Source organism: Pseudorca crassidens, chromosome 7, assembly GCF_039906515.1.
Source record: "Pseudorca crassidens isolate mPseCra1 chromosome 7, mPseCra1.hap1, whole genome shotgun sequence".
Classification (NCBI taxonomy): Eukaryota; Metazoa; Chordata; class Mammalia; order Artiodactyla; family Delphinidae; genus Pseudorca; species Pseudorca crassidens.
In genome coordinates, this window is record NC_090302.1 from 112,895,069 (window position 1) to 112,910,835 (window position 15,767).

At 42.1% G+C, this 15,767-nt stretch overlaps 1 long non-coding RNA gene across 1 annotated transcript in view; it reads right to left on the bottom strand.

Moving 5' to 3' along the window:
• Nucleotides 1-15,767, bottom strand: part of LOC137228233 (uncharacterized) — a 560,753-nt gene that overhangs the window by 405,661 nt on the left and 139,325 nt on the right. Inside the window, exons 4-5 of the long non-coding RNA XR_010945217.1 lie at nt 12,242-12,337; nt 8,020-8,130 (exon numbers count right to left, since the gene is read on the bottom strand). This is a non-coding gene — a long non-coding RNA (uncharacterized lncRNA). The remainder of the gene's footprint in view (nt 1-8,019; nt 8,131-12,241; nt 12,338-15,767) is intronic.

Here is a 15,767-nt window from a genome sequence, read left to right on the forward strand (position 1 = left end):
TGAAGTGTCTGCCACGTAACGTGTGCTAGGTACTGTATCCATACTTTTTAAATCTTTGAAAGAAAACCCTAGGGCTTCCCTGGTGGCGCAGTGGTTGAGAGTCTGCCTGCCGATGCAGGGGACACGGGTTCGTGCCCCGGTCCAGGAAGATCCCACATGCCGCGGAGCGGCTGGACCCGTGAGCCATGGCCGCTGAGCCTGCGTGTCCGGAGCCTGTGCTCCGCAACGGGAGAGGCCACAACAGTGAGAGGCCCCCGTACCCCCCCCCCAAAAAAAGAAAACCCTAGTAGTTCTATCCTATCCTTATAGTTCATAAATGAAGAGACTGAGGCTTCAAGAAATCCAATGATCTGCCCAAGTCACCCTGCTCGTAGGGAGGGAACTCTGTACGGAGGCCCAGCTGGCCCCAAAGCCTCACTCCCAACCATGCCATCCTGATACAGCCACGCCACGAGGATAACAACGGCCGGTCCCTGTGGCCAGAGCACCAGTGAAGTGAGGCTCTGTTTGCCAAAATATGATTAGAGCTTCAGACTGCTTCTTGGGAAAAGATGCCTGTGTGTATCATGGGGAAAGATGCCTGTGTGTATCATCAGTACGTCCTCCAAACACTAATGTGTTTTTGCTCTTCCAAAGAAAAACTCTCTCTTAGTTGAGATGACAGGGACCTTCAGTTCCAGAGAAGAGAAAATATGACCCCTCTAGGCTCCCCGTCAATGGGCACCGGGCGTCTGGAGACCAGGACAGGTCATATGTCTCAGGTGGCATCTTTCTGATGATCTGAGAGCCTCATAATTGTTTATAGACTCATGCCCAGCTGCACTTCATTTCTGCTATAGGAGAAACTGCTTTTCTGTAATTTAGTGGTAAATGATTTTTGAATAATGAGAACTTGGAGGGAGGAAAGAGGACGTTATATGAATCGAGACAAATGATTGAAGATGTTCGTAATGCAAGTCATTTTTCTCCAGAAATAGCCCCTTGCCAAACTCCTTGTCTTTTTTTCTTGGGTGGTGGGAAAAAAACAACAAAAACCAAACTCTGTGTCATCATAAGATATGGATGCTTGGATATTAATTGGCACAGTGACTGCTATTCATAAAATTAGGCAGGAGTAGAATGTAGTGTTCTCAATAAGATGCTAATTATTTTTTTCTGTCACTCTATCCTTACTAAAATTTCCGATTATTGGCCTTATGTTCTGTCTGCAGTCTTCCATCAAGGAAAAGTATATAGCCATCTTTCTCAGTTTTTAATGTGATGTTTTTAGGGTAAATGTTTAAGAAGACTTTTAATGCCAAATGCTAATGAAACTGTAATGATATTGATAAGTGAGTAGAAGCAGAAAAGAAATGGCACTGTGGGGCTGTATGCACAGCACTGCTTTGAATTTGCTCCTTGACACTGTTTCATGGTAGCTATCTCCAATTCCCTTTTTATAAATGAAACTTATAAAAGCTGTTTTAAGAAAACAGTTCATTTTGGTATTGGGCCACAAGAGGTTAGCAGAGGAAATGAATTACATATATCTTATTTAAAATAATCATCATCAAAAGTCTACAAATAATAAAAGCTGGAGGGGGTGTGGAGAAAAGGGAACCCTCCTGCCCTGTTGGTGGGAAAGTAAATTGGTGCAGCCACTATGGAGAACAGCAGGGAGGTTCCTTAGAAAAACTAAAAATAGAGCTACCATATGATCCAGCAATCCCACTCCTGGGCAGGTATCCAGAGAAAACCGTACTTTGAAAAGATACATGCACCCCAATGTTCATTGCAGCACTATTTACAATAGCCAGGATGTGGAAGCAACCTAAATGTCCATCAAGAGAGGAATGGATAAAGAAGATGTGGTCCATATATACAATGGAATACTACTCAGCCATAAAAAAGAATGAAATAATGCCATTTGCAGCAGCATGGATGGACCTAGAGATGATCCTACTGAGTGAAGTAAGCCAGACCGAAAACACAAATATCATATGATATCACTCATATGTAGAATCTAAAAAAATGATACAAATGAACTCATATACAAAACAGAAATAGACCCACAGACATAGAAAACAAACTTATGGTTACCAAAGCGGAAAGGTGAGGAAGAGGGATAAACTGGGAGTTTGGGTTTAACACATACACACTACTATATGTAAAATAGATAACCAACAAGGACCTACTGTATAGTACAGGGAACTCTACTCAATATTTTGTAATAACCTATAAGGGAAAAGAGTCTAAGAAAGCATATATATATGTATATGACTGAATCACTTGGCTGTACACCTGAAACTAACACAACATTGTAAATCGACTCTACTTCAATAAAAAATAAAATATAGTAAAATAATCACACAACCGGGCTGCCTCAGATGCCTTCAGGTCTGCTTTTGTGAACAAAACTACAAGGAGAGCCCCCAGAGGCAGAGGTAGGCATGTGGTGAACTTCAAGTGTGTGTGGGAGATGAAAGAAAAGAACTAACCAGTCTGCAGTCTGAAATCATGCAAACGGTGAGTGCAGTTTTTCTGTAATTTCTGTGCTCTATGCTTTTTCTAATATATGCCAAGGAAATCTTTCTTGAGTTTGATGTACTAAGGAAATTTGTCAGTTCTTCCCAATTTTATCTTTTTATTTGTGCCTATTAGCTTGGAAATGTGTTTGTAAGTGCTTTCCATAGCACTGGCCATCAATCACAGGTAGGTGTGCAAACAAAACTGTCTATCAGTACTCTGAGCATGTTAAGTATCCCTTAGACCATCTACCACGAGAACACGGTTCTACTGGCCTGTGTTAATGCCTTTCCCGTAGAGCTTGACAGCTCAGAGTACTGGGCCACCTACTCTCTCATCGTCCTTCCGGAAACCTGATCCTGGAAGTGGGTAGGGGGGTAATTACTCCTATTCTACAGGTGAAGGCGGGGCCCAAGATAGAGAGCGAGGTCCCAGGGATCGTGTGGACCCTGGAACAGGACAGGGGTCTTGGTATTCCTGCCATTACACATGGTGAAAGGTTAGGGGAAAAGGCTGGCAAAATGCCTTACTAGAAATGCAAATGGGAAATCGAACAGCTTCATCTGCTTTGCTCACACCTAGGTCTACAAGGGCTGCTCCGGACCCATGCTGCCTACTGACTCAGCCATAAAAAGGAACACGGTGGTGCCTTCCTGATGCCAAGTCCTACCAAGCTGCTGCTCAGAGGCCCTCAGTATGAAAACCAACACTGCCCTTCATTGGCGCCCTTCTTCTCTCTTGCTGATTCTCTTATTTTCTTTTCTTTAATATCCTAACACCTTTATCAAAACAGTATTGCCATTGTCCATGTCTAGAAATGCCCAATGCAGGACCCCTCTGACAACATTAACTTGGCCACCTCTGTCTAACTGTGGATCGGAAGCCTCTTCTCTGTTAGCTGGTTTAAATGTAGCCCATGCAAATTATTCGTGATGTGAAAAGAAAGGTTTTTGTCTTACACAGTCTAATTTTTAGCTATGAGAAATGTCTTGTTCCTTTCCACAATTTAACCGTGTATTAATATATACAGACTTGGGCATACGTAGTTATACATGTATTTTTAATTGACTAAAAGTTGCCCTGGATCATGGTAGTTGTTAACATAACATTTTGATGTTGTTATAAAAAACTAGTTGGGGGGAGGGATATATTAGGAGTTTAGGATCAACATATACACAGTACTATATATAAAATAGATAACCAACAAGGACCTGCTGTATGGCACTGGGAACTCTACTCAATATTTTCTAATAACCTATAAGGGAAAAAATCTGAAAGAATAGATATATATGTATGTATAACTGAATCACCTTGCTGTACACCTGAAACTAACACAACGTTGTAAGTCAGCTAAACTTCAATTTTTAAAAACTCAGAAGAAAATAAATTAAAAACATAAAAACAAGCTAGTGGTAAACAGTTTGGCAGTTCCTCAAAAAATTAAACATAGAGTTACCAAACGACCCAACAATTCCACTGCTAGGTATATACCCATAAGAAATAATAATACACATGCACGCAAAACTTGCCCACAATGTTCACAGTCACATCATTCAAAATACCCCAAAACTGGGAACCCCTAAATGCCATCAGCTAATGAACAGATAAACAAATGTGGGATGGCCAGACAATAGAATATTATTCTGCAATAAAAAATTATGAAGTACAGGCACCTGTTACAACATGGACCAACCTTGAACCATTATCCCACGTGAAAGAAGTCAGTCACAAAGGACCACATATTATAGTGATCCCACTTACCCAGGACAGGCACATTCATGAAGACAGAAAGTGGATTGGCTGTTGCTTAGGGGGACGGCTGGGGCCAGCTGGGGGTGATTGGGTAGCAACTGCTAATGGGGACAGATTTTCGTTCTGTAGTGCTAAAATGTTCTAAAGTGTGGTGATGATCGCACTCTGAATATGTTAAAAAGCACATAACCGTACCCTTTAAATGGGTGTATTTTATGGTATATAAAATATATCTCAATAAAACCATAAAAAAAAAATACCTAGCGTCTTAGTCTGCTTGGGCTGCTATAACAATCTACCACAGATGGGGGCGCTTAAACAACAGACATTTACTCCTCACTGTTCTGGAGGCTGAAAGTCCAGGATCAAGGCACAGGCAGATTCAGTGTCTGGCGAGAACCCGCTTCCTGGTTTGTAGACGGCCATCTTCTCTCTGGGCAGAGGGGCGAGGGCTGGCTGGGGTCTCTATTACAAGGGTGACATCACCTTCCCAAGGCCCCACCTCCTAATTAGCAGCACACTGTGGGTTAGGTTTCAACATAGGAAAATTAGGGAAACACAAGCATTCAGTCTATAGCACCTGGAACACTCATGTCAAATATTCTGACTTAATATTCAAGATCAACTTAGTGCAAAGACCTGGGTTCAGATCTCAGCTTTGTCACTAAGCAGAGTGTGCCCTGGGCAATCACTTAATCTCTGTGTCTGCTGCTTCCTCCTTTTATAGAAAGGAAGATTGATTTCACTAGTGACTTAAGATCAAGTCCAACTCTACCACCTAGGATTCTGTGGGTACTGACTTTCACAAAAGCAGAATAAGAAAGATGTTGTGTGATACAGAGAAGATGGCAGCCAGGAATAAGACAGGAATAAAGACACAGACCTACTAGAGAATGGACTTGAGGACACGGGGAGGGGGAAGGGTAAGCTGGGAAAAAGTGAGAGCGTGGCATGGACATATATACACTACCAAATGTAAAATAGATAGCTAGTGGGAAGCAGCCGCATACCACAGGGAGATCAGCTCGGTGCTTTGTGACCACCTAGAGGGGTGGGATAGGGAGGGTGGGAGGGAGGGAGATGCAAGAGGGAAGAGATATGGGAACATATGTTTATGTATAACTGATTCACTTTGTTATAAAGCAGAAACTAACACACCACTGTAAAGCAATTATACTCCAATAAAGATGTAAAAAAAAAAAAAAAAAAAAGACAAAGCTGAAGGAGCTTTTTATTGTTTCCGGAAAAAGTTCCAAGCTGGGGACACCTACTTTCAGTTCCTGTGGGACGCAGTGGCTGTATGTTTACAGAACGAAATTGAGAAACAACCTTTGTATTGACGATGGCTGATAAAAAACAAAATCCAGGTGGACAGTTCAGGCAGGAGTAGGAAGTCAGTTGTCAAGGTTATCCTTGTGTCCAGCCTAAAAGTTCGTTAGTGGCAATGACATCTGGCTATTAAAATACTGTCCCAGGAGATTATTTCCTTCCTGTCTTTCCAGTCACACAGAATCTGCTGCTGGGTATAAATTATGGACAGAAGAACTCATTTGGAGAAATACTGACCCAGTCATACTTCACAGGTTTATTGCTACCTTGAGAGAAATGAACCTTGTGAAATTATAACCTCTGAACTACAACTAAGATCCTTCCAAAGGCAGACCTCTAGGGGACAGAGGAGAAGGTTAAGGGTAGGGGAGGCTAAGGAGATGCGGATTCAGTGAGCAGACCAGTGGCTCTGACATCAAGGGAATGACTGTCACGCTATTTCTCCAGCTCCATTCATCAAGCAGCTTTACTGTAGACAAGTCTTCAGGGTAAGTGATTCCACCAAAACTGCATATAAAATGAGGTGAGAGTACATTTTCTATAACCTTCATCGGATTCTCAGAAGACCCCAGAAACTAAAACAGCTAAGAACCACGGTGTGGAGGATTAAAGAAAGCTGCAAAGCTTTTGATCCTCTATCCATGGGGAAGTGGGTCCTAGCTCCCCTCCCCTTGAATCTAAACTGAACGAGGGCTGCTTTCACCACCGGGACACTAAGGACAATGGGCCTCTAGCTCCCAGCTCAGCCTAGACAAGCAGCTTCTGCACGGGGGTTCTGGAGCCCTGAGACCACTGTCCATGAGATGCTCAGGCCACATGCAGAAGGCCTGAGAGGATGAGAAGCTGTATAGAGAGAGAGGCCAGGAAGCCCCAAGACCCCAGACATGCATGGAGAAACCATCTCTGAGTGTACCCTACAGCCCCAGCTGCTGTCATACTGATCAGAGATGAATCACCCAGCCTGGCCCTTCCAGAATTCCTGACCCGCAAAATCAAGGACAAAATGAAATAGTGGTTCTTGGGACTTCCCTGGTGGCGCGGTGGTTAAGAATCCGCCTGCCAATGCAGGGGACGTGGGTTCGAGTCCTGGTCTGGGAAGATCCCACATGCCGTGGCAACGAAGAGTAGCCCCTGCTCTCCACAACTAGAGAAAGCCTGCGCGCAGCAAGGAAGACCCAACACAGCCATAGATAAATTTTAAAAAAATGAAATAGTGGTTCTAAATCATGGAATTCAGGGATAACTTGTTTTAGAGCAAGAGATAAACATAACACACGTTTAAAGAGACTTAAGGTCGCACATCACTCAGAACTTCTGGACAGTCTATAAAATTATACACTGAAACGTAATTCTAAGATAAAACTTTTGTGCTCCTATACAGTTTCTGCCCTTTGTGTTGCTTACCAATGAAGCTCTTAACAACTCCTTATCGTTTTAAAAAAAAAAAAAAAAAAAAAAACTTGTCAAAAGAAAAACATTTAAAAAAATCAGAACTCAGGGGGCTTCCCTGGTGGCGCAGTGGTTGAGAGTCCGCCTGCCAATGCAGGGGACGCGGGTTCGTGCCCCGGTCCGGGAAGATCCCACATGCCGCGGAGCGGCTGGGCCCGTGAGCCATGGCCGCTGAGCCTGCGCGTCCGGAGCCTGTGCGTCCGGAGCCTGTGCTCCGCGACGGGAGAGGCCACAACAATGAGAGGCTCGCGTACCGCAAAAAAAAAAAAAAAAAAAAAAAAAAAAAATCAGAACTCAGCATTTTCAATGCAAATGACCTTTGGTCTTACTTCATTTTCTTGACTTTCCATCCTGCCTGCTTTCTTTCCAGCTCTCCATGCAAATTCCTTGTATGTTCTGCTCAGCCTTGTTCTCTGCCCATCTTTCCCTTTGGTACCTCATTACCTTATTAGTTCATAGCCACGGTAAAATGGTTTTGTTCCCAAAGGACTTACAGATGAAGTTGTTTCCTGAATAACCTGTAGATGCTTCACTGCCTAATCGATTAGTTCTCATTTTATTTTTGCTAAAGATTGGTCCAGGTAACTTGCTCGACATAAAACGACAAAAATCCTGATAATTTTACCTGTTTAAGTTTAGATCCTACTACTTCTCTATAATTTCATATGATGCTTTCTCTTCCCATCCCTTGAGACAAAAGGAAATGTTAACTGTGTAAGTCTCAACCTGGTTAAAGTGAATTCATATAATTTCCTCTCCTCTCATTTACCTGGAATGAAAACTTAGGAATTCTCCTGACTTTGGGATCAACCTTAAGTACCATCCTACCAATTAAAACTCCAATCATGCTTCTATTTTAAACTGGATTTTCTAATTCTATGTAGCAATCAAAATGGGTTTCCCACCAATTTTTACCTTAGCCTACTGACTTTGGCATCGGCACCTTCCAGTTATTTTGAGGAGAGGAAGAGGAAGAGTCCTTACCTGACTGGTATTGTTGAATGTTTGCTTCATGCTCTCTGGATCTGGCAGGTTTTTACATGTCATTCTTTCTTTTGCCAGGCTCTTCAGAAATTCCTCCATTTCTGCAATTCCCTTGGTGAAAGAAAATATTATTCCCTGTATGTTTAAGTCAAAAGGTGATGATATTCAAAATCTTTATTCCAAACTCAGGAAAAATTCCATTTATTTTCTTTCCAAGTTATTGTGGCAATGGAAGTGTCCAAATATATTGAAATGGTTTGGTAAAATACCATACTTCAACATGAAGGAGTGTAAACATTGAAATCCTCTAGAGAATTCTGGAAAATGTTTATGTTGTGTTAAATTAAAAACCATAATGCAAAATATATATGCATAATTACTGAAACAGTTTAAATATAAAAAAAGAATTTCAAGGTAATATACAAAAATTAAAAAACAACCGTGTCAGTTGAATTTTGACAAGGGTGCTGAAACAGTTCAATGGGGAAAGAGCACCCTTTGCAACCAACTGTAGTGAGACAACTGGACATGCGCATGTAAAGGATTGAAAATGGATTTTTACCTCTCATCAGACACAAAAATTAACTCAAAATGGACCCTAAGTAACAATGTAAGAGCCAGATCTATAAAACTCTTGGAAGAAAACGTAGGAGCAAATCTTTGTGACCTGGACTTAGACAATGGTTTCTTGGTTTCTCGGGCAAAGCACAAGTGACAAGAGAAAAATAGATAAATCAGACTTCATCAAAATCAAAAACTTTTGTGCTGCAAACAGTACCATCGAGAAAGTGAAAAGACAGCCCACAGAATGGCAGAAAATATTTGCAAAACAGGTATCTGATCAGGGATTTATGTTCAGAAAATATAAGGAATACTTACAAGTCAATAACAAAAAGACAAACAACCCAATTTAGAAATGGGTAAAGGATCTGAATAGATCCTCTTCCAAATGGTCAACAAGCAGGTGAAAAAAAGTGCTCAACCTCACTAATCATAAGGGAAACGCCAACGAAAACCACAGTGAGATGCTACCTCACATCCACTAGAATGGCTACACCAAAAGGACAAAAAATAAGCATACACAAGGATTAGGAGATATTGGAGCCTTCATACATTGCGGGCAGATTTGTAAAACGGCACGGCCACCCTGGAAAATAGTTTGACAGTTTCTCCGCCTGTTAAACATAGAGCTTCCGTAGATGCAGAATTCCACTCCTGCATAGAAACCCAAGAGAAATTAAAACATTCGTCCACACAAAAAAATTACTCCTAATGTTCACAACAGCACCGTTCGTCATGGCTAAAAAGTGAAAACTACCCACGTGTTCATCAACGGGTGAATGGATAAATAAAATAGGATGCATCCACTCCATGCAATATTATTCAGCAACAAGATAATATTAAATAACTGGTACACGCTACAACATGATAAGCCTTTAAATCATTCTGATAAATGAAGGAAGCCAGTGACAGACCACATATTGTATGCTTTCATTTTCATGTAATGTCCAGAATATGAAAATCTGTAGAGACAGAAAATAGATCCATGGTTGTCAAGGGTGGGAGGCGGGGACAGGGGGAGAAATCAGGAGTGACTGCTAGTTTGAGAGTTAATAAAATGCTCTGAAATCAGACTGTGTGATAGTTGCCCAGTGTGAATATACTGTGATATATACTGTGAATACTAATATGCCATACTGTGAGTGCACTAAAAACCACTGCATTACACACTTTAAATGGGTGACGTTTATGGTACATGAAATAGATCTCAGTAAAGCTGTTTTTTACAAAGATGATGGATAGCTGCTTTTATAAAATGTTCTTTAAAATTTGTTTGTAAAATCGTATTTTTTTATTGAGGTAGAGTTGATTTACAATATTGTGTTAGTTTCAGGTGTAGAGCAAAGTGATTCAGTTATATACTTTTCTCAGATTATTTTCCATTATAGGTTATTACAAGATATTGAATATAGTTCCCTGTGCTATCTTTGCTGCTCGCCTATTTCATGCATAGTTGTTTGTATCTGTTAATCCCATGCTCCTAATTTATTCCTCTCCCCCTTTCCCCTTTGGTAACCATAAGTTTGTTTTCTATTTCTGTGAGTCTACTTCTGTTTTATAAACAAGTTCCTTTGTATTATTTTTTTTCAGATTCTACATATGAGTAATATCCTACGATATTTATCTTTCTCTGACTTGCTTCACTTAGTATGATCACCTCTAGGTCCATCCATGTTGCTGCAAATGGCCTTATTTTATTCTTTTTTATGGCTGAGTAGTATTCCATTGTATATATATATATGTACCACATCTGCTTCATCCATTCATCTGTTGATGGACATTTAGGTTGCTTCCATGTCTTGGCTATTGTAAATAGTGCTGCTACGAATACTGGGGTGCATGTATTTTTTGAATTAGAGTTTTCTCCAGATATATGCCCAGGAGTGGGATTGCGGGATCATATGGTTATTCTATTTTTAGTTTTTTAAGGGGCCTCCATACTGTTCTCCATAGTGGCTGTACCAATTTACATTCCCACCAACAGTGTAGAAGGGTTCCCTTTTCTCCACACCATCTCCAGCACTCATTATTTCTAGACTTTTTGATGATGGCCATTCTGACTCATTTGAGGTGGTACCTCATTGTAGTTTTGATTTGATTTTCTCTAATAATTAGCAATGTTGAGCATCTTATCATGTGCCTATTGGCCATCTGTATGTTGAGTGACAGTGTCGATGGTTTTGTGAGACCTCACATGCTATCACTCTTGAGCTCGCAGGCATAACACTGCAGTTATTTAGAGAGAGGAGAGAGGCCCAGCATCTCATCAAAGTAACCGTCACAGGTGAGAGGAGTGGCGGGATGGTCACGATGGGCAGCTGGGACGCACAGAATGATGGCATTTCTAAAGGAAATGGTCTACATGCAATTAAGGCCACCAGCAACTTTATCTATGAATTCATTAGCTCTGAACCTCCTTTTGGATGATAGATCATAAACACACCTGTTTCAATATAATGAAATAATCCACTGGAAAAGTGTGGTCGCATGACAAGTCTGCGATTAGTACCAAGACAATAATTTTGCTTGGCCCCTTCAGCCAGCAGTAGACTTGCAGCCTATCACGGTTAACCTACTGGAGCTCTGGTCATTTTCTCTGTTTTTCCCTTTAGTTCTATGGTATCTGGTTTATCTATCTCTGGTTCCTCCCTTATACCTTTTTCTTTGTTGCATCACAGCAGACAGCTCAGCACAGAAGTAAAATAAATAAAATCTCAGATTCTGAGGATTCTCAAAGCTTAACAACAGACTAAGGAAGGAAACCAGGGTCGGGGGCAGGAAGGGAGCTGCATGGTGTCCAGCCTGGTTGAGGCACATACCCTGTCCTGACAGAAATGTCCAGGGACCAGAGGTACGTGACCAGAGGCCAAGGACCTCCCACTCTCAGGCTAATAGAATAAGACCTTAGAGGTCAACTTTTCCAACTCCTACCCTTTATAGATGAGGAAACCAGGGTCCAGGGAGATGTAGATGCTAGTTACATAGCTAATTAGTGACAGAGTTAGTACTAGAATCTGCTCTTTGCCTTACGTTGTGCTGTTATGGGGTGAAATTGTCTTTCCCTAAAAAGGGTCATGCTGAAGTTCCAAGCCCCCAGGACCTCAGAACATGACCTTGTTTGGAAACTGGGTGATCACAGGTGTACTTCGTTGAGGTCATCCTGGACTAGGGTGGCCGCTAACTCAATGTAACTGGTCCTCCGGAAAAGACGAAGACACGGGGAGAGAACCACGTGAAGACGGGGGCAGGGACTGCAGTTAGGCAGGTGCAAGCCAGCGTCGGGGACTGCTGACAGGACTCTGGCAAGGTCCTCCAGAGCTGGAAAGAGGCAAGGAAGGGCTCTCATGCAGCTTTCGGGGGAGCGTGGTCCTGCCAGCACTTTGATTTCAGACTTCCAGCCTCCAGAACCCGGAGACAATAAGTTTCTGGGGTTTGAAGCCCCCCAGTTTGTGGTGCTTTGTTACAGTAGCCCTGGGAAACTAACACACACGCCCTCAGGAAAATGTCTGTTCCCAGCACCTCGCTCACACGGAGCCCTGGCTGTGATGGGGAGCCTTACTCAGGGGCTGCTGCTGAGCAGCTAATCCTGTTTGATGGTCACAGAGATGGCAGGAATCCTACCCTACCTCCTCAGCCACCGTCCCCATAGCTGTACACTCACTTTCAGACACCGAACGCAAAAGGCCACGTTTCCTCGTTCCTTTGTGCCACGTTTCATGCTGCATCAGGACCAGAGGAAGAGGAGTCACCATAGCGCCTGTTAAGGGATAAGAAAAATATTCTTGATGCTGAAACATCTCCCTTACCGTTCCCGACAGCATATCATCAGACAGTAAGCCCTGAAGGATCAGCACCGAGCTCCCCAGACTCTTCCCAACACAGATGGACCCGGGAAAGGCCATGTACACTGTCCCCAGCACCTCTGTGTGGAAGAGTCCAACTCAGATGGAAGAAATGCACACACAGGGCAGCTCAGAATGTGGGCAGCTGGGTGCAGTGGGAAGAGCCTAAGCCTTGGAGACACAGGAACTCCAGCTGGAATCGGGCTCTGCTGTGGCCCCTGGGAAAGATACCTTCCTTCTTTAAGTTTCATTATCTATAAATAAAGGCACTAATATCCACCTTGCTGGGTTCATGTAATGCACATAGATAAAGTATTTAAAACAAGTAGGCTATTTAGATATACAATAAATGAATGTGGTTTTGTTGATATTTTCATTATTATTATTTTATTAAATCCCAGTCCTGGAGAAAGACCTTGATGGAAAATCTGTGTCTTCTTAACTCTTCTCCATCCTATACTGGAAGCAGGAGACAAAAAACAAGGGTCCCCATTTCACTCCGGCTTTATCTGTCCTAGTAGAGTGGACAGATTCACGGGGCCATTGGGATAGGGGTTCACGCCCATCTGAATACCTGGCACTAAGCAGAGTGTTTGATGCAGAATAAACAGTCAAAATATATTTGTTGCATGTTGAATGCATGTCACACGATCAATTTTCCTCGGGAACACAATCAAACAGTCATTTAAAATGCGCAAGTTAAAGATTCTTGTCCTAAAACACTGATTACTTTCGCTACTAACGAGCACCAAGTACAGACTTCATCTAAGTTCACCCGGACTCAATGCAAAAACTATGTCATCTTTCACTAGAGCTTTCCAAAACCAATGTTGCATTAATGACACTTCGCTTTAATCAAATTTTATAAGTCCAAGTTCTTTGGATGTTGGAGACTAGGTATGGAATTCTCATGCTTTCTGGATTTTTCTCTTGCTCTAAATTTGCATTCACGGGCTTCCAGATGTTCATTCTCTCCCACAGAAGCTCAGCTGGCCTCAGTTTTTAAATCTGAGATCTTCAAAGAGGATGCTATGCACACACAAAAATGTGTGATAACTGCATCAAATGAGTCCAGGGGTCTTATTCCCCTTGAGCATCTTTCTTTCTTGTTTCAATGTGCAGCCTTAAGACAAGCATCTTTTGCTGTCTTCGTACTCTCACACGTCAGTCATGTCAATTTCCTGACTTTAACACGCTCATCACCGTTATTTGAGGACTGTGAGAAACAAAAAACCCTGCTGCGTTCTTCCTCTCGCTTTCCACAAGAGCGGCCTAAAAAACCCCGTGCCTTGACTGCCATCTAGAGAAGGCTGGAGATACTGAAATTAAACAAGCTAATCTAGTATCTTGATAGGTTTACTTTTCTCTAACTCTTTGACGAAAAACCATAAGGAAAAGTCTTTTAAACAAGACGTGAAGAAAATATTTTAATGTTATATTGTGCCTTGGGATGGTGTCATTCACCTGTTTTTTACAAAAATATATGCAGCAACTGTATTGTTCCCAGGGAGAAATGATACTATTAGTGAGAGCCATCTGCTGGCCTTTGAATTTATTTTATGGAGTCCTTGTGGAAATATACATCAAGGTAATGCAATTATTGTATCTGCACATTTGTAATGCTGTAATTAAAACTGAGAGGTTGTTCTCATTAAGTTCTCCAGATTGTTGGTGGCTTCTTTCCTGCTGGCATATGAATTTTCATCTTAAAACAGACTCCAGACCTCTCTATGCTGTTCCTATCATATTAATACTGATATCGCTAGACAAAAAAACTTATCAAGCTTTGTAAAATGTCTTTTGAGCAACTGTATCATGAAATGGCTTTAAGAAAACTTAAAGACATGGGGAATTTAAAAATGATTTTGCCGAAGTTTCCTCTGTTCATATACAACAAATCTGTTGATTTTCTGTGGGCTTCTATTACCTAGAAATCTAAAGGAATTGGTGGTGTTCCTTTTCTTTTACATTACCCTAGGAAACAGCTGTTATTCTAGTGCCAAGAAGTCAACACTTGAGCTTATCGAAATTCTCAACCATTTTCTCAACAGGATTGTTATTTGTCACAGCTTGCAAATAATGGTGATGGGAGTGTTAACGTCAGGAAATTGGCAAACTGAAATGTAATATGATGAGTTACAGTGAATGACGCACACCTGAAGGCTACACAATGAAACAAGAAGGAGAGAAACATGAAGAGTCCACAGAGTATTAATTTAAAAGCCACAGACTAAATTTTGATCCCATTCCACGTTGCCAGGTATCACCTTTTTGTGCGTACCGCATCCTCTTTGAAGATTTCAGATTTAAAAACTGAGACCAATTGAGTTTCTGTGAAAGAAAATGCAATTTGGAAGCCGATGGATGCAAATTCGGGGCAACAGAAAGTCCAGAGAGTATGACTACTCCATTCTTAGTCTTCTATATTCAAAGGACTTTGACTTATTTCAAAATAGGACTAAAGTGTCATTAATGCAATATTGGTTTTGCAAAGCTCTAGTGCAATACAACGTATTTTAGGATTGCATCCAGGTAAGTATAGATGAAGGCTGGATGCTCCCAACCAGGGCCAGGAAACTTTTTCTTGAAGGTCAGGCAGTAAACATTTTTTTACTTTCCAGACCACAGAGTCACGATCTCCACTGTAGCATAAGAGCGGCCAGGGACAGTATGTCAACAAATGAGTGTGGCCGTGTCCCAGGAAAACTCTACTTATAAAAACAGGCCAGCCCCTGTGTCAGAACAGGACCTTGGGTTTGCCCGATGGAAACGACTCTCAGATGGCGGAGCCTGGAATCATCGATACTCAAGTGTCCAAGGAATCATCGATACTCAAGTGTCAAAACTTCACGTAGGAGCCTAAGCCCAGCTGACACCAGCTCCAACCTCCTGGAACTAGTGCCTTTTTTTTTTTTTCCATATAACTGGTACATCTTCTAGAATAGGGGTCCCCAACCCCTGGGCCACAGACCGGTACCGGTCCACAGCCTGTTAGGAACCAGGCTGCACAGCAAGAGGCGAGCGGCCAGCGAGTGAGCGAAGCTTCATCTGCCGCTCCCTGCTGCTCCCTATCGCTCGCGTTACCGCCTGAACTACCCACTCCACACAAACCTCCCCCCGGTCCGCGGAGAAACTGTCTTCCACAAAACCAGTCCCTGGTGCCAGAAAGGTTGGGGACCACTGTTCTACAATATCAAACTTAAAATACTCTCAAGAATAATAACTTTTTCTCAGATAGCAAAGAATTCAACACACAAACTCAGGCAGACACACACACACGGTTTTCTCAGATTAATAATGGAAGCAGAAGGCGAAAGACAAGCAAACTGGGGGCAGATGAATTTT